Source organism: Xenopus laevis, chromosome 7L, assembly GCF_017654675.1.
Source record: "Xenopus laevis strain J_2021 chromosome 7L, Xenopus_laevis_v10.1, whole genome shotgun sequence".
NCBI lineage: Eukaryota > Metazoa > Chordata > Amphibia > Anura > Pipidae > Xenopus > Xenopus laevis.
Window position 1 is genome coordinate 41610678 of NC_054383.1, and position 25044 is coordinate 41635721.

The 25044-nt window shown below is 38.4% G+C and overlaps 1 protein-coding gene across 1 annotated transcript in view; it reads right to left on the bottom strand.

The window, feature by feature from the left end:
* Window positions 1-24585, bottom strand: part of pitx3.L (paired like homeodomain 3 L homeolog) — a 47728-nt gene extending 23143 nt beyond the window's left edge. Inside the window, 1 exon segment of the mRNA NM_001088554.1 lies at window positions 24452-24585. The gene's annotated coding sequence lies outside the window, so the exon portion shown is untranslated.
* Between the last annotated feature and the right edge of the window lie 459 nt (window positions 24586-25044).

The window sequence follows — 25044 nt, forward strand, 5'->3', positions numbered from 1 at the left end:
GACAATGGATGAGATTATTATTACAGCAGAACTGTATTAATAACATAGAATGGAATCAGTTTGTCAAGCAAATACTTTAAGGCTCATTTGTCCCTTTGTATATATAATCAAACACAGGTTAGCTGTTCTGCTTCTCAGGAGATTTACTGCTTGATTCAGAATGATGGTAATCTCTCTTGTAAAGGACCGGAGCAAATAGGTCCTGTACTACAGCAAATTTAGGCACGACAATATTCTAAACGTAAACACGGGTATATGAATGTGTTCACATGGCATTCACAATCTGCATAGATTTAGCTTCATACTGACGGGTATACATACAGTATATGAAGGAACATCTTTATTGTTTGCTTTAATTGAGGAATGTTCATTTAACAATAGAATTATCAGCGGTAGCAATTTCCGAACCCTAGGGATAACTAGCGGGAATGCCACAACCTATAAATACACCATGTATAGATGCTGATATACAGAACAATTATGTTTAGATGATCATCACTCAGTTGTTACTTACTGTATTTGCATTAAACCGCAGTATGCAATGACAGTAATTCCTCTTAATTTAATGGAGCCTACAGGAATTTTTATTGCACCTCACATGAGCGTCTGTGAAAATACTGCAGACATGTGTCCAATGTTAACATTCATGTTGCTTTGCCTGGACAAAGGAATGACATAACTTTTTCAGCACAGGTATGGGACCTGTTATCCAGAATGCTCCGGACCTGGGGTTTTCCGGATAACGGATGTTTCTGTAACTTGGATCTATCAGAAAATCATGTAAACATTAAATAAATCCAATAGACTGGTTTTGCTTCTAATGAAGATTAATTATATCTTAGTTGGGATCAAGTACAAGGTATTGTATTATTATTACAGAGAAAAAGGAAATCATTTTTAAACATTTGGATTAATTGGATAAAATGGAGCCTATGGGAGACGGACATCCCATAATTCGGAGCTTTCTGGATAATGGGTTTACAGATAATGGATCCCATACCTGTATTATTATATTTGAAATATATTTCAAGAGATGCCTGATATACTGTATATCTACTTACACTACTGTTCTCCTTTCTTTTCATAACTTTTTTTATTATTGAATACATGTCCGAAGACAACCACAATTCAGCATTGTTCACAATAAATATATATATATTTTTAGTGCTAAAAGGAAAGACTTATCCCAGATGAAAACACATAAGATCAGTTACACGCAGATTAAATGAATTGGGAAACAATGGAGGTAAATTCAGACAGATCTGTGCAATTAAACATAGAATAAAAGATTCTTCTCCCGCTAAGAATATTTCTTTGTATACATAATTAAATGGGTCAGATTATGTAGAGATATGTACTTAGAACTTTATTTTATTTCACGTTACAAACAAAAATCCTGCAACTGCTTTGTATTAAATATTGGTATTGTTTCTTGTGCACTCTACAACTAAGCAATAAAATAAAAGCTTTGAAATAAAAGAGATTTCATCCTTCTTTAGCACAACCTTAACTAGTAAAACATTCAAGCACTAATAACCAGCTTCATTCAATTCCCAGTCACATAATTATCCAATCTGCCAGGAGACATTAATATTCAGTGATGTGAGGTTGGGGGGACTGGGAGGGAGATCTGCTGCTTGTGGCATCTCTCATTCAGTCTGGTGTCACTGCAAATCCTTGAGATATAAGCAAGAATCATGTCGAACAAACCAAGGTATTTATATTACGAATCCAATGCATGCCGCATAAATCAGAAAGTCCCGTTGGTGCAGAAGGTCATATATTAATGGAAGAAGATAAAAACATAGGAAGAATGTGATGCAAACAATCCACTCATGCCAAGCAACTTAAACATTGTATCTAAGTGAGTTTAAACACAGAACACAATGTGACAAATGTTAGGTGTTTGTGTTAAATATTGGTGCTTTGTTTGATAGTTTATGATCTCTATTATTATGAGGACTTCCATGTGTTTATTGGTTCATTATAAAAGTAGTCTTGTGTGCCCCTAGCCCTGTTTGAACTACAACTCTTGGCATTTCCTAATCACAGGATTCAACTTCAGCATCAGAGTTGTGGCTTTAATGATTAATATCTAATTAGCACTTGCAAGCAATTGTCAAAGGGGGCAATGGGCATAGATGCTGAGCCTTTTGGCCCTGCCTGTTTGGACTTCTAAATGCAGCAAACAAAATGCGCCAAATCATCTAATTTATTATTCGCAAACCTATATCCAGAAAACTCTGTATTATGGGAAGGTCATCTCCCATAGATTCCATTTCAATCAAATCATTTTAATGATCCCCTTTTCTCTGTAGTAATAAAACAGTGCCTTGCTCTTGATCCAAACTAAAGCTGTCCATAGATGTTGAGATTTTTAAAAGATCGTACGATCATACGAATTGTCCATCAACTAAAAAGACCAGGAAAACAAAGAATAGCTGCCTGCTTGTCCCTGCAAACATAGATAGATTGCACTGGGACTGACAGATGTCGGCCTAAAAATCGTAAAATGTTTGATCGTTTGAATCCCACTAACCGCACGATAATTTCAAAGGATTGGTCAGACTTCGCTAAAATCGGTCGTTCGGCAAGAGAAATCTTTGCGTCTATGGGGACCATAAGATGTAATTAACCCTCATTGGAGAATAAACAATCCTAATGTATGTAATTAATGGTTGTGTTTTTATACAAATTAGTAGATTAGTAGTAGTAGATTAGTGGATTATTATTTTAGTATATGCAATTAAATGTCACACAAAACAATGAAACAACAGGGGGTTGAAGGAAAAGTACGAGAAGTAGAATCAAGATATCACAGCATGTACACTGCTTAGAGAAAAACACATGGCAGCAGCAAAAACACAATTCCCTGGCATCAAAATCAATCCCAGAGTCATGTAAAATGCCGTACGCCACTTGCACAACATCATGATCACATATATAGTAAGAAATGGGGATCAATTTGGCTACATACATTGGCTTTCAATATGATCAATAAAGCTAAAATCTGTTTTGGAGAAATTGCCACCTAATTATATTGCTGTGTTCAAATCCCTTCTTGTGCCATACTTTCCAGCAATTTGTGTTCCTGTGACATGCTGCTCTGAAAATCTTTGCCTGTGGTGTAGTGATTTGGCATAATAATACTTAAAGGTGCATTTTTACTAAAATTGCTATTATTGAGTAAACACAATAGTAAATAGGGCAACAAAAGGCAAGTCAATTCCATGTTACATTTTAATACTGATTAAAAAAAACTCCAATAACAAGTTTTTTTGAAACTAAACTTCCAGTTGACTTTTTTTAAACAGATTTCCTTCTGTTAAATATCAGAAAGTTGAGGCAGAAAACACAATTGTTTTTCCTGTGATAGTGTTTTATAAGCATCACAACTTGATGAATGCATAATGGATCTGTTTTTTTAATTATTTGCCTTTTTCTTCTGACTCTTTCCAGCTTTCAAATGGGGGTCACTGACCCAATCTAAAAAACAAATGCTCTGTACGGCAACGAGTGTACTGTTAATGCTACCTTTTATTACTCATCTTTCTATTCAGACACTCTCCTGTTATATTCCAGTCTCTTATTCAAATCAATGCATGGTTGCTAGGATAATTTGAACCATAGCAACCAGACAGCTTAAACTGCAAACTGAAGAGGTGCTGAATAAATAACTCAAAAACACAACTATTAAAAAATGAAAACCAATTGCAAATCATTTTGGAATATCACTCTCTACCGGGCGACTAAATCTCCCCGAATCTCCAGGTGTGCCCTAACCCTTACCCCGCATGACGGCTGAGAGCCTGAAGTGATCACAGGAAATCAGACATATCAAAAGTGTACAGAAAATGAATGTTTACATGTATTTAACATAACAAGGTGATATATATTTGAAGAAAATGTGAATAAATAGCAATACTAAAAAGTTGCACTGTTCCTTTATGGAGATGACATATACGTTCTTATGACCCTCACAATGTTCTTTGGATATATTGCAGATCTGAATAAATAAAATCCAAATTAACTATTGGGAAGGGTGTTGCCATTATAACCTCCAAATGCAGCTATTTGTGTTACAGGGTAAGATTTGTCCTGAGAGAATTCCATTTATAAACGTAAAAACACTACAATGACAAAGATAATGTGCATTTAATTTAGTAAAGAGCACAGTGACTCGTTCTGTATTGCATCCAAGATACAGCAATTGTGAATTTCTCAAACAAATATTCCATTTCACTGCTATTAATAGCTGATATTTATATTGTAGCTACAACTCTAGACATGAAACAACCTTGCAATGTGAAAAACTGAGCTGCTGTAAATACACAGAGTCTTTATTTCATAGATATCTTTTCTTAGAATAAAGTTGTTCATACCGTGTATAGGGCAAAATGGCAGACTCCCCAATAAATAACTGATTGGAGCCCAAGCCAATACTCATGTGGCCCTCCTCCAATATCTAGGCCTAAGTAATCAGATTGCACTAATTGTGTCCACTACCTTGGAAGCCAAATGGAGCAAAAGATTTGCTTGTTTAACAACCTCACCAAACAAGCAGTTCTGCAGGAAACATGGGTAAAGGCTTACAGCAACCTGGACATTTTAACTTTTTAAATTATTTTACTTCAGTTCTTGGTATCAGTACTTTTTTTCTATCCAGCCATGGGCTGATAACAACTACTAACAGTACAGTATACGACAATAAAATTATCAAGTTTTTAAAGGGAGTGCTTGTTTTGAAGATAATTGACTTAAGGCAGGTCTGGACTGGGAGTCAAAATAGGCCCTGGCATGTCAAGTACACTGAGGCCCAAAAAGCCCCCCACCAGCCCAATAAATAGTGACTGTCTATAGCAATTTACAGCAGCCCCTCTTGCATTAGCCAGAACCCACAGTTTGCTAGTCCAGGCCTGACTTAGCTGGCCATACACGGAGAGATATTAATATTTTACTAAAAAAAATCAAAAACCATTTTTCATTGTTCTCACTTGATCTCTTAAGTAAGGAATTCCAAGTATGTTTCTAATGTTTTTTGCTTGAGAATTAATTGTCATGGTTATAATTGTGTCAATTTTCTCAGGTGTAAAATTCTTCTCATAAGGCAAGACCCTATTTATTAAAGATCATTAATTTGTGCAGACCACTCAGAAAAAACATACCTGATCTTTTCACATTAAACAATTTATTTTCGGTAATGAATCCTTTCATAAATGCAGTTTGAATTGAGTAGTTAAGCTAATACCACATGGGACTGAATCAGTGTCTACACCATCAGCCTTCTTCCTTGCCTGTACCTGACATCTGAATCTCAGCCCATGTTTTTCTGCAGGCCAAGAACATACCTCCCAACATTTGAAAAACTTTCTGGCGTGCATAACATTTTTTGAAGATGGTCATTTTGTGGCCACATCCCCTAAATACCATGTCCATTTTACAATAGTTGGTAGGTTATGGAAAGTTGAACACATTTCTGGGGCTTTAAGGTGGCTATACACTATAAGATCGGCTCGTTTGGCGAGTTTGCAGGACCACATCAACTACCAATGCGGTCCTGGATCGCACAAAAAAAATCAAACTTGCATGATTGATATCTGCCCAATTTTTAGCCAGATATCGATCAGGAGGACCCGTCGGGGGCCCCCACACATGGGCAGATAAGCTGCCGAATCGGTATAAAAAAGGACCAATATTGGCAGCTTTAATCTGCCCGTGTATGGTCACCTTTAGAGTCAAGTTTTATGTGTTATTACAGTTTTGCTAATGAAGGTGAATTGCCCTTTAAGCTGTGTTACAGTTTTCCCAACTGTGCTTATCTTTCTTTGCTTAGCTCAATTTTTTTTACAGATGTATCTAAGTGCAGGTGCTGAATATCTGGGATCTCTGCCAAAAAGCTTCTTGTTTTTATTAAGCTTTAGAAAATTTAAATCTTTTTCATCAGTGCAGGAGATTAAACTTGGGACATTTCAGTAACAACTGGGACTATGGGCTGAGAAGTGAAAACCAGCTGTTTCTCGAAAAACAGGACAGTGGGGAGGTATGCAAGAATCATCCCCATGTGGCATTATCCTAAGAGTTCAAATCAGTGTTGGTACTCAGCTAAACCGCTTCATTGAACAGAATGTGATTTGGCTGCTCAAAGCAGTCAAGCACATTCTGACTAACTGAAACATATATCAAGTTTGATAAATATGTAATTTCGGTCAAAAATGTTTCTGTCAAGGAACATTTGATAAATGGTAACAGTATTGAACTACTAAGAATCCTTCCACATTCCCCTTTAATGATTGCTTTTAGATGATCCAGAATATTTTTTTTAAATAATAGTTTGCAGATTTTGTCCCCATGCTTATGCATGTGTGTGACATTATGGTCAGACTTCTATATAATTCTGAAGTCTAACAGAAATTATCAACAGGGACTCATTTATTACTTCTGTCACAATTGACGTACAGTAAATTGTGCATAGTCTTTGATTTCCCCTTAATTAGTCTTGTAGCTCATTGCGTATGGAGCTGCACAGGACTGGCAAAGTGACCTTCTGAGGGCAAACATGTGGAGTTCTAAAGGCAAAGGTATGTGATCACAGGGCTGTTATTTCAATTGGGTAATAAATTACTTTGTTTCTTTTGTAATGCCATTATTAGTAATGTCTGGATAATCAAACAGATAGTCTGGGTCTTTGTAATTATTGCAGGCATTTTCTTTATGATAACCAAACAATGGGATGGCGAGCAGCAACAAACAATCCAATTTATCAAGATAAATAAATACAAGTCCCCTCCCTTGTACTTCAGTTCCTTGATCTGAAAATGTAAAACTAAGCAGAACTTAAATTAAACTGAGTTAAGTGATATATTGCAGTGCCTTTAAGTCATCCTTTGACCCAGCTGATAACAAGTAATCATTGGTTTGAAATAGCTGTTGCCTACAGAAGAGACAGCAGCCTTGTAATCCAACTTACCTAAATATATATATTTGAAGCATAGCAAAATAATATATAATATATTTAAATATATAAATGGCCTTCCAGTTCTGTTGGGCAAGGACCACATTGGCGCATCTGCATAGCCATGCAATTTACCCCAAACCAGTGGATGGAAAAAAACAGACCCCTTCAAGCCCAGCAGTACTTCCATCAGAAACTTTTCGGATTCCTAATGTCTCATAAAAGAATCTGGGAACAGTTTCACTAAAAATGAAAATGATAAAAGAGGTTGATGGTGCAGATATGTGATATCATGTATGGCAATCGCCATATGGTTTAAGTATTTAAGTGAATTTCAAAGCTCCTGTTCATGTTCTGTTTCTATTTTAACCTGAAGAACCCTGTGAGTTCTGCAAGCTTGTTATTCTGGAACCATATGTTGGTCCAATAAAAGCTATCACACTACATGCACCATCAACTTAATCTGCTATCATTCTACAAAACAGGCTGATAAAAGTTTCCCTTCTACTGAATAGCATGGCATCACTTTGCACGACTTCTATAGCCTAGCTGCAAGCACGTATTCTAATACAGAATTCTATGACAGCCAGTCACTTGTTGGGTCCAAATTACCATAGCAACCATGCATTGATATGAATAAGCGACTGCGATATGAATAGGATGAGAAAGACGAGTAACAAAAATAAGAAATAACAATACATTTGCAGCCTTGCAGAGCAATTGCTTTTATATGGAGTCAGTGACCCCCGCATTTGAAACCGGACTTGCACTTAACACACTCCATGGGTAGGGTTGCCATCCGGCCGGTATTTTACCGGCCTAGCTGGTAAAATACCTGTCAAGGCCGGGGCCGGTATTACAAATTTACTGGCGATGTAGCTGCCGGTAAATTTGTAATACAATTAAAAGGAGCCCTCGGCCTGCCCCCAATCCCCTGGAACTTACCTTTTCTTTACTTCTTCAAGCGTCCGTGGCGCGGCCCCGCCCCTTTTGACGTCACGGTGCGCCCCTTTTGATGTCACGGCCCGCCCCTTTGTGTCCCCGCCCCCCAGCAGCCGGTAAAAAAAATTAAAAAAGGTGGCAACCCTATCCATGGGGCATTGTAAATGAGCCCTAAAAATTTTTATCTGCATTAAATTAGTTATGTCTTTTTCATCCATTTTTAAAATCATATATTTTAAGATGACTATAACACGTGGTATTTTAATATTTTACAAAAAAATTGCGATCAATGAATCCCGGACTTCCCCTCTGAACATACTTTCTGCCAAGACAAATGCCTCCTGAACTGGTCTCCGATCCAGTAGAATTGCACTCCACACAAAAATGTTTTAAAAGATTTTTAAGGAAGCATCTCTTAGACAAGCAGTAAAAAAATGTAAAAAAAAACTTTATTACCAGACTTTTAAAAGCAGCAAACAGGCATCATCTTTTAGACACACCATGGGGCACATTTACTTAGGGTCGAATTTCGAGGGTTAATTAACCCTCGATGTTTGACCATCAAAGTAAAATCCTTCGACTTCGAATATTGAAGTCAAAGGATTTACCGCATTTAGTACGTTCGAACGATCGAAGGAAAAATTGTTCGATCGAGCAATTAAATCCTTCGAATCAAACGATTCGAAGGATTTTAATCCATCGATCTAACCAAAGAATGGTTTATTTTAAGCAACTCTTTCTTCTGACTCTTTCCAGCTTTCAAGCTCACTTTTCAGCTCACTAACCCCATCTAAAAGCAAGCACTCTGTAAGGTTCCAAATGTAATGCTATTGCTACTTTTTATTACTCATCTTTCTATTCAGGCCTCTGCTATTCATATTCCAGTCTCTTATTCAAATCAATGCATGGTTACTAGGGTAATTTGGGCCCTAGCAACCAAACTGCTGAAATTGCAAATTGGAGAGCTGCTGAATCAAAAGCTAAACTTGAAAAAAATCCTAAATAATAAAAAATTTCTTAACAGTAAGGAGTCTTGCATTGTGCTAGAAAAAAAGGCAATAATATCAATAAACTAGTTCTGCATCGTGCAATATTTTATTAATCATTATGTTAAAAGAAAAATATGCTGTATTTAATTTTTTACATACACATCTCTAAAAAAAGATTTGAGACTCAGTGGACAGAGGAATTTTCCAAACGTTGGTCCAACAGCTATAACTCTGGGAGTGCCCCTCATGTCTTATAAAAGCCAGTCATACAATCTTCTGCGGACTATATTGTGCATCAAGTTAAGGGCACATCACCATATTTTTTTGACAGTTTAGGGACTTTCCCTTTACCGTTGTTTTTATGAATGTCACTGTTTTGAAACATGAGTTTACAAAGCAAATAAGGTGAAAATGACACTCTAAATGAGGTAGGTAAGTATTCAGATCAGCATTCTTCTATCTCAGAAACATTGTTCCATGTTTCATGTTTTTTTCAAAATGCATCAGTTAATAGTGCTGCTCCAGCAGACTTCTAATTTTGAAATCTGACATGGGGCTAGACATATTGTCAGTTTCTCAGGTGCCCCATGTCATGTGACTTGTGCTTGGTAAACTTCACTCACTTTTTACTGTTGTACTGCAAGTTGGAGTGATATCACCCCCTCCCTTCCTATCAGTCTATCAGCAGAACAGTGGGAAGGTAACCAGATAACAGCTCCCTGGTAGATGTAAGAACAGCACTAAATAGTAAAAATTCAAGTCATTCAATTACATTGAGTATGAAAAACAATAGCCTGTCAGAAAGCAGTTCCATAGTGCAGCACTGGCTCTTTCTGAAAGCACATGTCCGGGCAAAATGACCTGAGATGGCTGCTACACACCAATAATGCAACTAAACAAAAATATAGGGTTCGGGAATAAAATTTTATATGGTAGAGTTAATTATTTGCAGTGTGAACAGTGTGATTTAGAAATAATAATTACACCATGAAAATCATGACAGAATCCCTTTAATTGTTTTTCAATAATCAAAGACCTTTTTATCGTCTGATTTCCCATATCCCCTCTTGTCCATTCAATTCTTGACTCATATTACGCAGAGTACCACTAAAATCTGGATTTCATGCTTTCTGTCACACAACACCCGCAATATGGAACACTTTTCTATACACAATCCAAGAGGCAACTTCATTGAATGTTTTTAAAAGCAGACTCGTATCTGCTCACCCAGGGTTTTTAAAGCGGTGGTTCACCTGGTTAACTTTTAAAATGTTGTAGAATGGCTAATTCTAAGCAACTACTCAACTGGCCTTTATTTTTACTTTTTTATCGTTTTTGAAGTATTTGGCTTCTTCTTCTGATTTTTTTCCAGCTTTCAAATGGGAGTCACTGACCTGTAAGGCTACACATTTACTGTTATTGCAATTTTTTATTTAGGGATGCACCAAATCCACTATTTTGGATTCGACCGAACCCCCAAATCCTTTGCGACAGATGCGGCCGAATACAGAACCGAATCCTAATTTGCATATGCAAATTAGCAGTGGGAAAGGCGAAAAAATGTACTTTCTTGTTTTGTGACAAAAAGTCACGCAATTTCCCACCTGCCCCTTATTTGCTTTGCTTATGCAAATTAGGATTCGGACACGGTTTGGCCGGGCAGAAGGATGCAGCCGAATCCGAATCTTGCTGAAAAAGGCCGAATCCTGGATTTGGTGCATTCCTATTTTTATTACTCATGTCTCTATTTCCAGCCCCTCTCCTAATTATATTCCAGTCTCTTATTCAAATCAGTGCATTGTTGCTAGAGTAATTTGGGCCCTAGCAACAAAATTGCTTAAATTATAAACTGAAGAGCTGATGAATAAAAATCGCAAAAAACTAAAAAAACACAAATAATAATAGATAAAAAAACAATTGAAAATTGTCTCAGAATATCACTCTCTACATCATACTTAACTAACTCAAGGTTAAACAATTAGAAGCACACCTTCAATCAGTAACGTATTAGGTGCCAAGAGTACTGTGGGAGAAAAGCACCAAAAATATGTGATTAATATTATTACAGAATATATTATTCATTAATTTGTGATAGAACTACTATAAATCGCTGATCGATATGTTTTGCGAAGGAAACTTCGGACGACTTTGGAAAACCAAAGCGATCCGTATGATCGACTCACGCCGTCGATTCACATTCTTGCCAGCGGGAAGGCATTTCGGGGAGATTAGTGACCCGAAGAAGAGGAGATTTGTCACTGGGCAACTAATTTCCCCAAATCTGCATGTGTGCCACCACCCTATAGAGTGACTGAAGTTTATCAGAGCACAAGTCACATGACTGGGGCAGCTGGGAAAATAACAATATGTCTAGCCCCATGTCAGATATCAAAATGAAATATAAAAGAATATGTTTGCTCTTTTGAAAAAGAGCTGGAGCAGTGCTATTAACTGATGTGCTTTGAAAAATCCTTTTTTTTCCATGAAAGTATCCCTTTAACTTAGTTATAGTTATAGGTTGGACAATTCTTAGCAACTTTTCAATTGGTCTTCATTATTTATTTTTAATAGTTTTTAGATTATTTTCAGCTATCAAATGGGCATCACTGCCAAAAAGTATTTCTCTGTGAGGCTACAGTTGTATTGTTATTGTTACTTTTTCACTTCATTTTAACTATGTATTTATTATTTCCATCAAAAAGACAATAATGCTGCAGTACATACTGTATACAAAATTCCAAAATATCGAATATAGAAGTGTAGATATATAATAACAAGTAATGATCTTCATGAACAAACTAAGAGCAATAAAAATTGCCAAAATTACATAAGAGCAAAGAAAAATACATGAAATAAAAACATCTAAGCACTTAGAATGTATTGATACTTTTTATAACTTATATTTCTATTTAGGCCCTCCACCCTGTGTAGTAGATTTGGATCTAAGGTAAAACACACAATACTCTCTCGACAGTTGTGCACACAGCCATGTGTTCTACAATGTACTTGTACAATGTACACTCTGCATCTAGTACCAGATTGTGATAAGGCAGAGCACAGAATAATCTCTATGGAGAGGCATACCTCCCACTGTTTCACTTTCAGATAGTTGTAGATTAAGGGGTCTATTTATAAAGCCTCGCATTTTTTCTGGTTGAGTTCTTTAGGTGGAAAACACAGAATTCACTCTTCTTCTGTTCCCTTATACATAGCAGTAGATGTAGAGCTGTGTGATGGAGCAGTTCAATAGTGATGGGCGAATCTGGGGCGTTTGCGAAACGACGCCGGTGCAAATTCGCACATCGTCGTCTTTGCTGGTGAATTTTCGTGGCGGTTTCGCAAATTTATTTGCTGGCGGCAAATCGCGGCAATTCGCCGCAAATTGGCGCCTGGCAAATAAATTCGTCCATCACTACAGATCAATAAACACTCTCTCTCTCTGGAGATGCCAGCCTCCCAATATTGCCCTTATAGATAGAACTACATGTAGATCTAAGAGGTGAAGAGTTGGGCGAAAAGACAGAGCACAGAATTCTCTCTGCAGATAAATATCTCCATCTGTTGCCAAGCAAACCAAACACAGAATGTCCTGTTATGATGAGTTCTGTAAGCAATTAAAAGCTCAGTTAAATAAAGTTTGATTTTTCCCCAACCAGTAAAATTAGTCACTGGTAATTTTTATTGGTGGGTGGATTCTGACAAGCCCAGTGGTAATAACACATATAAGCTTTATTACCACTGGGATTTAAAACGGAATTTACATGCTATGTACTGTGGGTGAAAAAAAGGAATGATGGGAATCCAATAGGGCTTGTGTTGAACATATGCTTTCCTATTGTTTTAGGGCAGTGGCACACCGGGAGATTAATCGCCAGCGATAAATCTCTGCTTCTGCGTGCGACTAATCTACTTTCCCACTGGGAAAATAATGTGAATCGCTGGTGGTAAAACCCATGTGTCGCTTCAGTCTCCCAAAATCGCTTGAAGTTGCCTAAAGATTTACTTTGCTTTTACAGGAGATAAGTCGCCCCAGAAGCAGAGATTTATCACTGGCAATTAATCTCCTAGTGTGCCATTGCCCTTAAAGTGCACTGTTGGTCAAAAATATTATCTCCAACCAAAGGCAACAGTAGGTTTTTTTTGTTTTTCTTTTTAAATTGCCCCCACCAACGCTAGGACACCTGGGAGAGAGCTCCCAGTTTGAGCAGTAATGTTGGGGCACATGCATAATGAACTAATAGCGCAACTTGCTCATTATGAGCATACGCTATGTGCGACATGGCCGCTCCCTCCTGGTGAGAGTGTGCAAGTGCCAGCCCAGGGCACTTTTTTTAAAAAAAAAAACTACCCCAACTGGAGTGTGGGCTCTAATGTTTTTGCCCAACAGGTGTCCTTTAAGGGAAAGGCACATACGGAGATTTGCCACCTGTAGGGAATCTGCACTACCTGCAGATGGCAAATCTTCAAAAAATACCTTTTCAATTACTAGCATTGGGATCACCATGTGTAAAACACTTTATATGCAGTGATTATGTATAATTAAGGGAAAATGCAAAATATGACATTTTTCAGTTTAATTTTTCAGTTGTACATTGTATTGCTGCATATAAAGTGTGTTATATATTTAATTAATAAATGAAAAGGTATTTTTGCAGATTTCTTGTCCACAGGTAGCCAACAACAAAAATTGGCTAAAGCCGAAAAATCTTCTTGTGCTCCATTGCTTTAAATCACAGGAAAAAGTTAAAGAGGCAAAGAGGGAAACTGAAGCTCTATGTTTGGTCCTTGCAAGATAGATATACGATTAGCAGCACACAGATTATCCCCTGTATAATTGGCTCCTGCTAGCAATACAGTAACAATGGAAGTTGTTGTATTTATTTATTATTATTATTAACATGTATTTATATAGCGCCAACATATTGCGTAGCACTGTAAAGTAATTGCGATTATACAACTACATCACATGAATTACATATATAGAATATATGGAGTAACAAAGATCACAATCAATACAGGTACAAAGAGGTGAGGAAGGCCCTATGCATAGGCATACAGTCTAAAGGGAAGGGAGTAATACACAAGGTGTGGGAGTGGGCAAGATCGAAGTAAGTGGGTGAGAAATGTGGTGTTGCGTTTGGTAGTTAAGCAGAGTGAGGGTAGGCTTCTCGAAAGAAGTGCGTTTTCAGAGATTTTTTGAAAGCAGAAAGGTTGGCAGAAAGTCGGACAGACCGTGGGAGAGCGTTCCAGAGGAGGGGTGCAGCCCTTCCAAAGTCTTGAATGCGAGCATGTGAGGAGGTAATGAGAGAAGAGTTGAGTAGCAGGTCAGTAGAGGAGCGTAGTAAGCGAGTGGGTGAGTATATAGAGATGAGTTCAGAGATGTAGGGTGGAGCAGAGTTGTGAAGTGCTTTGAAAGTCAGTGTCATTAATTTGAATTTGATTCTGAAAGGTAACGGAAGCCAGTGCAGGGATTGACAGAATGGCTTGGCAGAGGAGGAGCGGTTGCTGAGGTGTATGAGCCTCGCAGCAGTGTTCATTATGGACTGGAGAGGTGACAGTCTCTGGAGGGGGAGGCCAGTTAAAAGAGAGTTGCAGTAGTCTAGACGCGATATGATGAGAGAGTGAATAAGAATTTTGGCAGCGTCTTGGGTGATAAATGATCGTATTTTGGATATGTTCCTTAGGTGGAAGTGACATGATTTAATAAGTGACTGGATATGAGGAGTGAATGACAGGGCAGAATCTAGGATAACCCCAAGGCACCGGGCCTGGGGAGAGGGGGTGATAGTGGAATTGTTAACTATGATGGATACTTCAGGGATGCTACTGGTGTTAATTGGAGGAAAGAGAACCATTTCAGTTTTAGAGAGGTTTAATTTAAGGTAGCGTTGCGACATCCAGGTAGAGATAGCGGACAGGCAGGAGGAGACGCGAGTTAGGAGTTCTGGGTTGAGATCAGGAGATGAGAGATAGATCTGAGTATCGTCAGCATAAAGGTGGTAGTGGAAACCATACGAATTTATTAATTTGCCAAGGGAGGAAGTATAGAGGGAGAATAGTAATGGTCCCAGGACAGAGCCTTGAGGAACTCCAACAGAAAGAGGTAGGGGAGAAGATGATACTCCATTGTAGGAGACACTGAAGGAACGATTGGTGATGTAAGAAGAGAACCAGGACAGGGCTGTGTCACGAAGGCCAAGCGACTGGAGGGACTGGAGGAGGAGAGGGTGATCTACAGTGTCAAATGCGGCTGAGAGGTCAAGTAGTATTAGTAGTGAGAAATGATTGTTGGTAATTGAATTATCTGCCTCATAAGGACTAAACATGCAGAAGCTTCACTTTCCTATTGACCCTGTTTAGCTTAAGAAAAATCATATAAATTTTATAATTAAAACAATAGGCAAAAAATATGTTCAGCATAAACCTTATTCATTGCACTCATGTTAAACAAGGAGGTATCCTGCTGTTTTAAAAGCAGCTAATATTGGTCAGTGTACACGGTCCACACATAACATATAAGGACTGATTGACTAAAGGTTGGTATTTCCTTATTTTTAAGATGGAATTTTAATGTATCCAAAAAATAGGGAAATATAGATAAATTCACTAAAGAATATTGCCAGTTTTTTGTATGAATTCCCCTGCTAATAATGCATTTTAAACACAGAAATTAAAATGTAAAGTTATCTGCTATGTATTGTGGGTACAGAAATGTAAAACAGAAAAAAATCTTTATCAAAAAAACACATTATGATAGTTACCCTACAATGCACCCAGACATACACCAAGTCTAAACTTTTGGTGTTGATATTAACTAAAAACAGTTTGTTACGTTTTGTAAATTGAGTGATAATACCACTTTTGAAGTTTATACCTTCCCAAGTGATATCAACACCAAAACATTTAGTGAATTTGAAGTTATGATCCCAGAAATGCTAACTTTCAATTCTAACCACCAAACAAGATTAAGTCACTACTGTTTAATTAGTCTGGTCCAAAAATGTCTGTGAATTGGATGTTATTGCTCCAGAGATAAATGAGTGCTAAACAAGCAGTAATGATGGTTTGTTTGAGCCAGTGGCTATTATGCTACAGAGGGGTGGTGAGTGACACAGCTTAGTGAACCTGGCCCAATGTATTATACCAAGTCATTTAAAACCTAGGATTTGCAGTTGTACATAGAAGTCAAGGATGACAGGGGGATAACTAAAGTGGGTTTCTACATACCTTCTTATGAAGAGTAAACTATTTTATGAGGTCTCCTTACAAAGCCCCCCTCTGAATACACATATGCCATAGAGCAGCAGAATGCTATTAATCTGATTTATTATGAGCCAAGATCATATCCTCTGGCAAACTGAAGCACAGCCCAGTGTCATTAATTACACAAGGTGCCCCACTTATGGATTTCCTTATTCACAATGGTGTGTGTCACAATATATAAAATAACATACAGCTTCCTAATGTCTATATCTATACTGCTCCATGTCTATCCTATCATCTTTCCTGAGACTAAACAGATAAGAGATTAATACAGTTTAAATCTATAAACTCTGTATTCCTCTTTTCGTGAAAGGCCTTGGCCCCTTAGGCTTCTTTTTATTTCAATATTTTCTATTGAGTTGCGGGAATGAAATGAATTGTTAAACAAATTCGAAAAGTTACCTGACTTTTGTACTTGCGATCGCAACTGTATCAACAAAAATATGACTCGTGATTAACATGACAGGAATGTGAAAGGACAACCTGGAGCTCTCCAGGTCTTCTGGGGTGTTTTGTTGGCAGTCATAGTTGATTGTCCTGTACTGTAACGTCACAATTAAAATAACTCACTAACAATTGATATTTACCACCATGAGGGCAGAGACACACGCTGCTATTTCGGGAGATTAGTCGCCCAGCGACAAACCGCTTCTTCTTCGGGTGACTAATCTCCCCGAACTGCCTTCCCACCGGCTAGAATGTAGATCGCAAGCGGGATGGCACTCGGATTGCTTTGGCGTCCAAAGTTTCCTCGTGAGGCACCACTCCCATTCAACTACTAAGCTTTAGGTTTATGTTTAGCTCTTTATTTTTCTACGGTCTGGCAAATTTAAAGTTACAGTCAGTGCTATCAGGAAAAAGAGAAAAAGAAAGACAGAAAAGAAGAAAAGCAAAACAATGAATATAGATGAGAGAGACAAAAAGAGATAAGCATCTACTGCAGGGATCCCCAACCTTTTGAACCCATGAGCAACATTCAGAAGAAAAATGAGTTGGGGAGCAACACAAGCATGAAAACTGTTCTTGGGGTGCCAAATAAGGGCTGTTATTGGCCATTTGGTAGCCTCTATGTAGATTGTCAGCCTACATTGAGACTCTGTTTGGCAGTACATCTGGTTTTTATACAACCAAAACTTGCGTCCAAGCCAGGAATTCAAAAATAAGCAACTGCTTTGAGGCCACTGGGAGCAACATCCAAGGGGTTGGAGAGCAACATGTTGCTCACGAGCTACTGGTTGGGGATCACTGATCTACTGTATACAAACATATCCTATTGGATGAATTCATCTGAAGCTAAGAAGACAAACCCCATTACATTCTCTTTAAAATTGACTAGAAATACTCTATTTACTTCTATAATCTGTTCTAGATATCGCTATCTGTGATCGCTATCAATAATTATTCCTGGCAGCACCGTACAATATTGAATACATATAAATAAAGGGTAACGATCATCATATTGGTACAATCACTGCCCCACAATCAGCTGTAGCCCATAAAAAGGTGAATAGCAGTGAGTGAAGTTGTTAGATTGATCCTGGCCGGGGACTGAATAGGATCTAATGCTACAGGATCCCCCTTCTCAGCCTTTCCCTGCCCTGCGGGGAGCCCCGGGCCCTGTATGGCATCTGATCACCTGCAGCTGTCAGTATTGGGCTGTGGGAGGGATTGACCAGAATTGAACTCAGCTCCCAAATCCCATCTCAGCCTTTGTTTCTAACATGGAACTCCCTGCTGTGTTGCTGGGTTTGGGCTCTGTTCTTTACATAGTGGCCCTGGAATGCCAACATGATATAGCCTGTTGCTTCCTACCCCCCCCCCCCCATGCCAAATCACTGCTTGATGTGAAATCTTTCATATACAGTAAAACCCCCATTTTACATCCCCTGATTTTACATTTTCCCTCATTTTACATTGTTGTTTTGTGGCCCCACCTATATATTATACATAATACATTTCCCTGATTTTACATTTTCCGGGATTTTACACCATTTTTTCTGGTCCCCTGAAAAACGTAAAATGGGGGTTCTACTGTATTTCTTTTTTTCCTTTATTACAGAAGTAACATATAAAACCCAGAACCCTCTCTTATAGTAATGTCAAGAAGACAACCTCAGGGCATTTGTCACAGGAAACCTATAGGTTATACACAGCCATATGGTCTCCTATGTGTCATTCAGGTCTTTATATGACATTAAACACAAGATTATTGAGCATAGAGACCCTCAACCTCAAAATAATGACTGATTGCTTTCCTATAATGGCACGGAATGATCATACACAGGGTTGTAATCAGAATCCTAATTTGCCTCTGAGCCCTTTAAAGGGCCCTTCTGATATAGAGAGCTAGAGTTTTTTAGGGCCCCAGTCAGCTCTTCTCCCTACCCAATGATATCTGTCCCAATGATATATATATAATTAAGCAGGCCAAGAGTCTCCCTCCAGCTGTTATTGAGCGACATAAATCAGGCGCAGTGATTTATGGTTGAATGGCTACAGGAGGGCCGCAGATTGCGCTGTCTCTTTGCCTTGCTTACATCTCATCTTTAATTGCTATCCCCGTCTATACTTTTCATCTTACAACGAGGTCAGAGCTTAGACTGGGCTTTACACCAGGCATCTTTCAGTGGCCAACGAGACCCGGGGGCTTAGCCTTGGATCAGTAGCGCTTCCTCAGCCGCAGCTCAAATTCGGCTCCTCCATTCCGAGCTCTTCTCCTTCCACCGCTCAGACTCAATCAATGGCAGTAACTCGACTCTCCGCCACACCGTGTATTATTATAATTATTATTATTATTTCCACGCCATCACTTAGACCCTCCTTTCCATCCAATGCAGATTCCCACTTATTTCTCACTGCCATTCAAGGAATATTTACCTGAAACGGAATCTCTGGCGCAGGCACAAAGCAACGTAGGGAATAGACTCCCCCAAATTCCTCTCTTTGCACAGAAACTTGGCGACTCCTGCTGGGATAACTTGCTAATGTATAAAGTAGATGAGTCTCATTCACAGTCCTATTCCCTTATTGGCCACATTTAATTCTGCTCTCTTCTTTAGCGGCCCCTGTGGGTTAACTAGAAATTAGTGGGCCCCAAAGAAAGATTATTTTAGGGCCACAATCCTTTAGGAATAATGCATTTTATTAAACATATGCATATCATTCTGATTCCTTTATAGTTATCCCTCTGATCTGAGCACTGCTCTGGGTACATCCCCCCAACACCCAAAATAACAAATGCGCATTTTGCTTCTCCTAGAAGAAATACTGTAGTGTAGACATTTCCTGGAGCATGGATATCTCACCTTTAAATGCAGAACATTCCCCAGTCCATTACATCCCCGCTCAGTCATTTGCTGAACAGTATATTATAATAATATTAGAATTAACAGCCTCTGTCATCTAAATGCCCCTATCATAATCCAAATCATAACAAACCGGATTGAATGTCACTTTGCTGGAACGCCTGCTCCCCAATCTGGTTTATATATATATATATTCATTATAAACACAATACATCACAATATCAATAATTTAGTATTTGCACTGAACACTAACAAATGCGGCTTATCACTTAAACGAACCCGTTCTACACATTATTTCAATAACATATTTCTGGCACCAACAGCGATCCACAATATGAGCGACTTTTTCATGTCAAATGCGATTTTTAATGAATTATCAAGACCTTTAAATGAATTATATTTTGAATTTATATTTAGATCAAGAGATTAAGACCTTTAAATGAATTATATTTTGAATTTATATTTAGATCAAGAGATCAGGACCTTTAAATGAATTATATTTTGAATTTATATTTAGATCAAGAGATTAGGACCTTTAAATGAATTATATTTAGATTTTGGTATATGGATAAAAAAAATCGAAATATAATTTGTATGTATATATGTATGTAGGTGGAACATGTGATCTGATGGGTATAACAACCACCTATCTGTTAAGTTTCTAATATCAATAAAGAATTCATTAGGTGACTTGTCAAAAGAAAAATTGCATTTGTTTTGTACACTGTGATTACTTTTTCCCCCCTTTTATAAATTTATTCTGCCTCTCTCTCTATATATATATCATCTTTTATTCAGTGCATACATTTAAGCGGACCCCACTCATTGTAAAATGAAATAAATTTAATACTGAATACATTTCTCTATATATTATTTACAAACCCCCCACTGTGTATATGTTATTCCTTTAATTCCTTTCCTGTTCTCTGGTACCGAATCTCGAAACAATGTAGCACTTGTATCCAGTTCTAATAATCAGGGGGCTTCAGCTACACTGTTTCAAGAGTCAGAATGACAAATGAAGAGATGGTAAACAGTCAAAGACTCATTTCACAATAGCAATTACATGTACCTTGAAAATGATTCATGTTTTTAAAATGTATATTAGGAAGTTTGTTGGATTACATTTTTCTTCATTCTGCAAAATCGTTTTCATTTGAGTTTCCCTTAAAATTGTATATATATTAATTAGAATTTAAAGACGAATAAACTTGAAACACCTTATAATTATTGTTAATAAGAACAGTGACGTGTGAGTGTGTTGAGAGCTAGTGTGGAGAGCAGGCGTCTGTTCCTTTGCTTCATTTACTAGTTTCCCTCTGCCCTATAAATGTGCGGCTCAGGGACTCTAACACCGAACTGCGCTGCAATGTGACTGTCAGTTGGGGAGCTGGATGGTTTGGAAGAGATATGAGCGCCTGTTTCATGGCTGGTTAGTATGACAGGCCACTGGTGATATGGATGGTTCTAATGACAGATTTGGAAAAATTATGGATGAGCCTGTGATATATTCATCATGTGGCTAATAGGCAGCAGGGCTGCGAGGCTTGGGTGGTATGTACGATTTAGCACACACACTGCGCCCCTACGGAGTTTCTCTCTGGGTAAGAGTGAGGCCCCGGTCTGGTTCCTGTTAAATCATGAAAAATTGGAGAACAGATTTTTGCTATCATTTCCTTCCTGTAACTCTCATAAATTGCAGAGAGAAACTGGTGGGTGACAGGTGCACCCAATTGGACAGGCTTTTACTAACCTCCTAAAATAGTGAATTCACAAAGCAGCAAACAAACCGAGGCTTCTCTAGAATCCCCTGGGGCCCCTGTCTCACAGCTGCAAGAGCACAAACACAGCCAAACTCACACTGCTGTGTAATGTATATGTACCCAGGCTTCCATTAGACACATTAGCCTGACTCACACATGGACTAATATATATGTGATATCAATTATACTCATTATTCTATATCCCCAACACTGAACTGCGTTATTCACTTATTTGTACAATACACGCAAATAATATATTTATAACAATATGAGGATACATTCCAAAAAAAATTGCATCTGAAACGTTTCCAAAGAAATCACTATCCTCTCTTGATTAATGTTTTTTTTTCAGTTTTCTTTTGATAGATATAGAACGAACAAATAACCCACGCATTCAGTAGGGAAAATTTTTATGTAAATAAAGGATATTTATAACAATTATATAAAAGCTGAATCAGTATCTGAGCTGAGATATTAATGATTATTTTTTCACACTCAGAGAGATGCACATACACACTGGCACTTTTCGACACAATGATGCAGACACTCACAATCTACTACACACAAAATACAGACACACACAATCTACTACACACAAAATACACACAATCTTCTACACACAAAATACAGACACACAATCTACAACACACGCAATCTTCTACACACAAAATACAGACACACACAATGTACTACACACAAAATACAGACACACAATCTACTACACACAAAATACAAGACACAATCTACTACACACAAAATACAGACACACAAAATGTACTACACACAAAATACAAGACACATAATCTACTACACACAAAATACAAGACACATAATATACTACACACAAAATACAAGACACAATCTACTACACACAAAATACAGACACACACAATCTACTACACACAAAATAACGTTAGGAAAGCACGGACACACACAATGTGGAGAATATACTCAGTCCCTGACAAATAAAACGAATACACACACACAGGTACGGGATCCCCCAGACATGCACAAGATACGAAGTCCCAGGCCACAAGGGTCGGGGTCGGAGCACTGGTATGTCACCAAGCAGCAGCTGTGTAGCGGCAGAGCTTTCAATAGCGCAGCTGTCTGTAGAGTTATTCTAAACAAACGTCTCATGTGTTGCACTAGCATTGCGCTGCAACTTGAATCCAATGACTCCATTCTCCACGGCATAAGCCTCATTCGCAACATGTGTGCCCCGATCGCACGATTTGTGTTGTAAATTCACCAAAGTCCATGTGATTTGTGTGTGTCAGATTATCTGGTTTGTACATGAAGGTGGTTTGTATCTGGTGTGTGACATCTGTTGTGGATCACGGGACATTTCATATCACTACTATATTTTTTTTATTATTTCAGCGATGCGTTTATGAAACAACAAACGATTTGAAGATAAGATGATTTTATCTTTCAATAACCAAATCATATCAACATCTCCCTCCTGGACACACACGTATGGATTACAATCGGTACCGAATCGGAGTAGGCAGCAGGGGCAGCTGATCGCTAGCGAGTGGAGCGCACAAATCTCCCACGATAAACAGTTCTCTGTGCAACACCGAAGCGCTCACTTCCAGTATAAACAGCAGCAGTCTGCACTTTCTATAAATCTCTTGCTCTCGTCCTTGTTTAAAGCAACACAACTCGCCTGTTCTTACAGCTCCTCTTCTCCAGCTTCTAAATTCAAGATTGTTTTCTCTCCCCCAACAGCTGAACCTAAAGCCTATCAAATCTCCCTTTCTAAACTTTCTCCGGGATTAATAATCATTTTATTTGGGGTGAGAGGGGGTTCATGTCTCCCTGGATTTAGCAGTGTAAACAGGATCAATCACAGAAGGGCAGTGGGGTTATTCTGCTGTGTGACTGGGGTGGATCTGGGACCCCAACCTGACTTTGGCACAACTCTTCACATTGGAATAATAATGCTTCCTAATCAGGCCTCTAATGCTGGACTGACCAATTATTAGTGAACTACAATCCCCACGATTCTGCGGCAAACTGTATCAAGTTGCAGTAAAATACCCGCAGGTTACACATCCCAGGCACAATTGAGGAGAGGGGAACCAGCCCGAGTATGAATGTATATTTATAAAAGACTAATACTTGAGCCCTGATAACAGAACAGGCGCATGTATTTGCTCTAGCTGAGTCTAAAGCATTTAGTCTAGAGAAAGAATTAGTTAGTTAAGTATAGATTATTTAGTGTAGAGAAAGCATTAGTTAGGTAGGTATAGATCATTTAGTCTAGAAAAATAATTAGTTAGTTAAGTATAGAGCATTTAGTCTAGAGGAAGAATTCGTTTTTTGGGATTAGATCATTTAGTCTACAGGAATAATTAGCTGCTTGGGTATGGAACATTTAGTCTAGAGGAAGAATTAGCTGGTTAGTATAGATCATTTAGTCTACAGAAATAATTAGCTGGTTAGGTATATATCATTTAATCTAGAGGAAGAATTAGCTAGTTAGGTATAGAGCATTTTGTCTAGAGAAAGAATTAGCTAGTTAGGTATAGAGCATTAAGTCTAGAGGAAGAATTAGCTAGTTAGGTATTTACCATTAGTCGAGAGAAAGAACTAGCAAACTAGCTAAAGAACATGCAGTACAAAGTGAGCTACATAGGTAGGTTGAGAATTAAGTATAGAATTAGCTAACTAACAAGTATGAAAGAGTGTATGTTGTATAAATAGAGCTAACGGTGTAGTTATCGAGCATTTATTACAGTGAGAACTGGTTATTTAGATATAGAGCATGGGAGTATATTGTACAAAGTTAAATAGCAATTTATATAGCATGTATCATTGTGAAAACTGATTAGGTATGTACAGAGCATGTACTACAGAGAACTGGTTAGCTAGGTAGTACAAGGAGAGCTAGCTAGCTAGCAAGTTATAAAGCATGGAGAGAACTGGTTAGCCAGGTATAGAGTATGTAGAGTATGTAAAGCATGGAGTATGGAGAGAACTGACTAGGTAGGTAAAGAGTATGTAGTACAAGGACAGCTAGCTAGCAAGTTAAGAGAATATAGGATGGAAAGAACATGTAGTACACAGAGAGCGTCAGTTTCCTAAGACTTTCTCATGTAAGGTAGTGGGCCCATTTAGACTCATCCATAATAATGTGCATAATGTGCCCATCAGTGTCCCCTCCTGTCCCTATACACATCCCATGCTCTCCATCCTTTTCCTATAAAACAATGCGGATCGGGCACTTACATTACAGCAGTGTTAAAAGGATCCTGGGCTAATCCTGGTTGAAGGGAATTAAATCGTTTGCTCGGGATCCTCTATTTGTTAAATCCTTCCTGCGTCCCGGGGCGCGATTCTCACATGGGCACAGGAGAGACTCCAAGCAACTGCTTCCCATTCACTCCTGCCATTCACTTTATTGGAGGCAGCGGGCGCCCCAGTCACAGCCAATGGGACCTACACACAGCGCCGCCTACTTCCCAGATGCGCGCCCCGAGCCTTTTCCCTGATTAAAATCTCATCCAGCGGTGATGTACTAAGCCACGCCTACTCACACAACGACCAATCCCAGAGCCGAGCTCACTTCAAAGGCCACTCCAATAGCCACACCCTCTTGGCAGTCAGAGACACATGGCATTTGTACTGCTGCATCGTTTGACTCGCTTTCTCGGATAAAATGAGTCATAGAGCAATGAGCGATCTCTCAATATCGCAGCTCAGCTGGAAATAGTCTGGAGCTCGTCTTTGCTTGCGCAGTTTTATTTTTAGAAGGGTTATTTATCAAAGTCCGAATTTATCTAAATATTTTCTGAAAAAAACTCTGACCAAATCCGCATGGG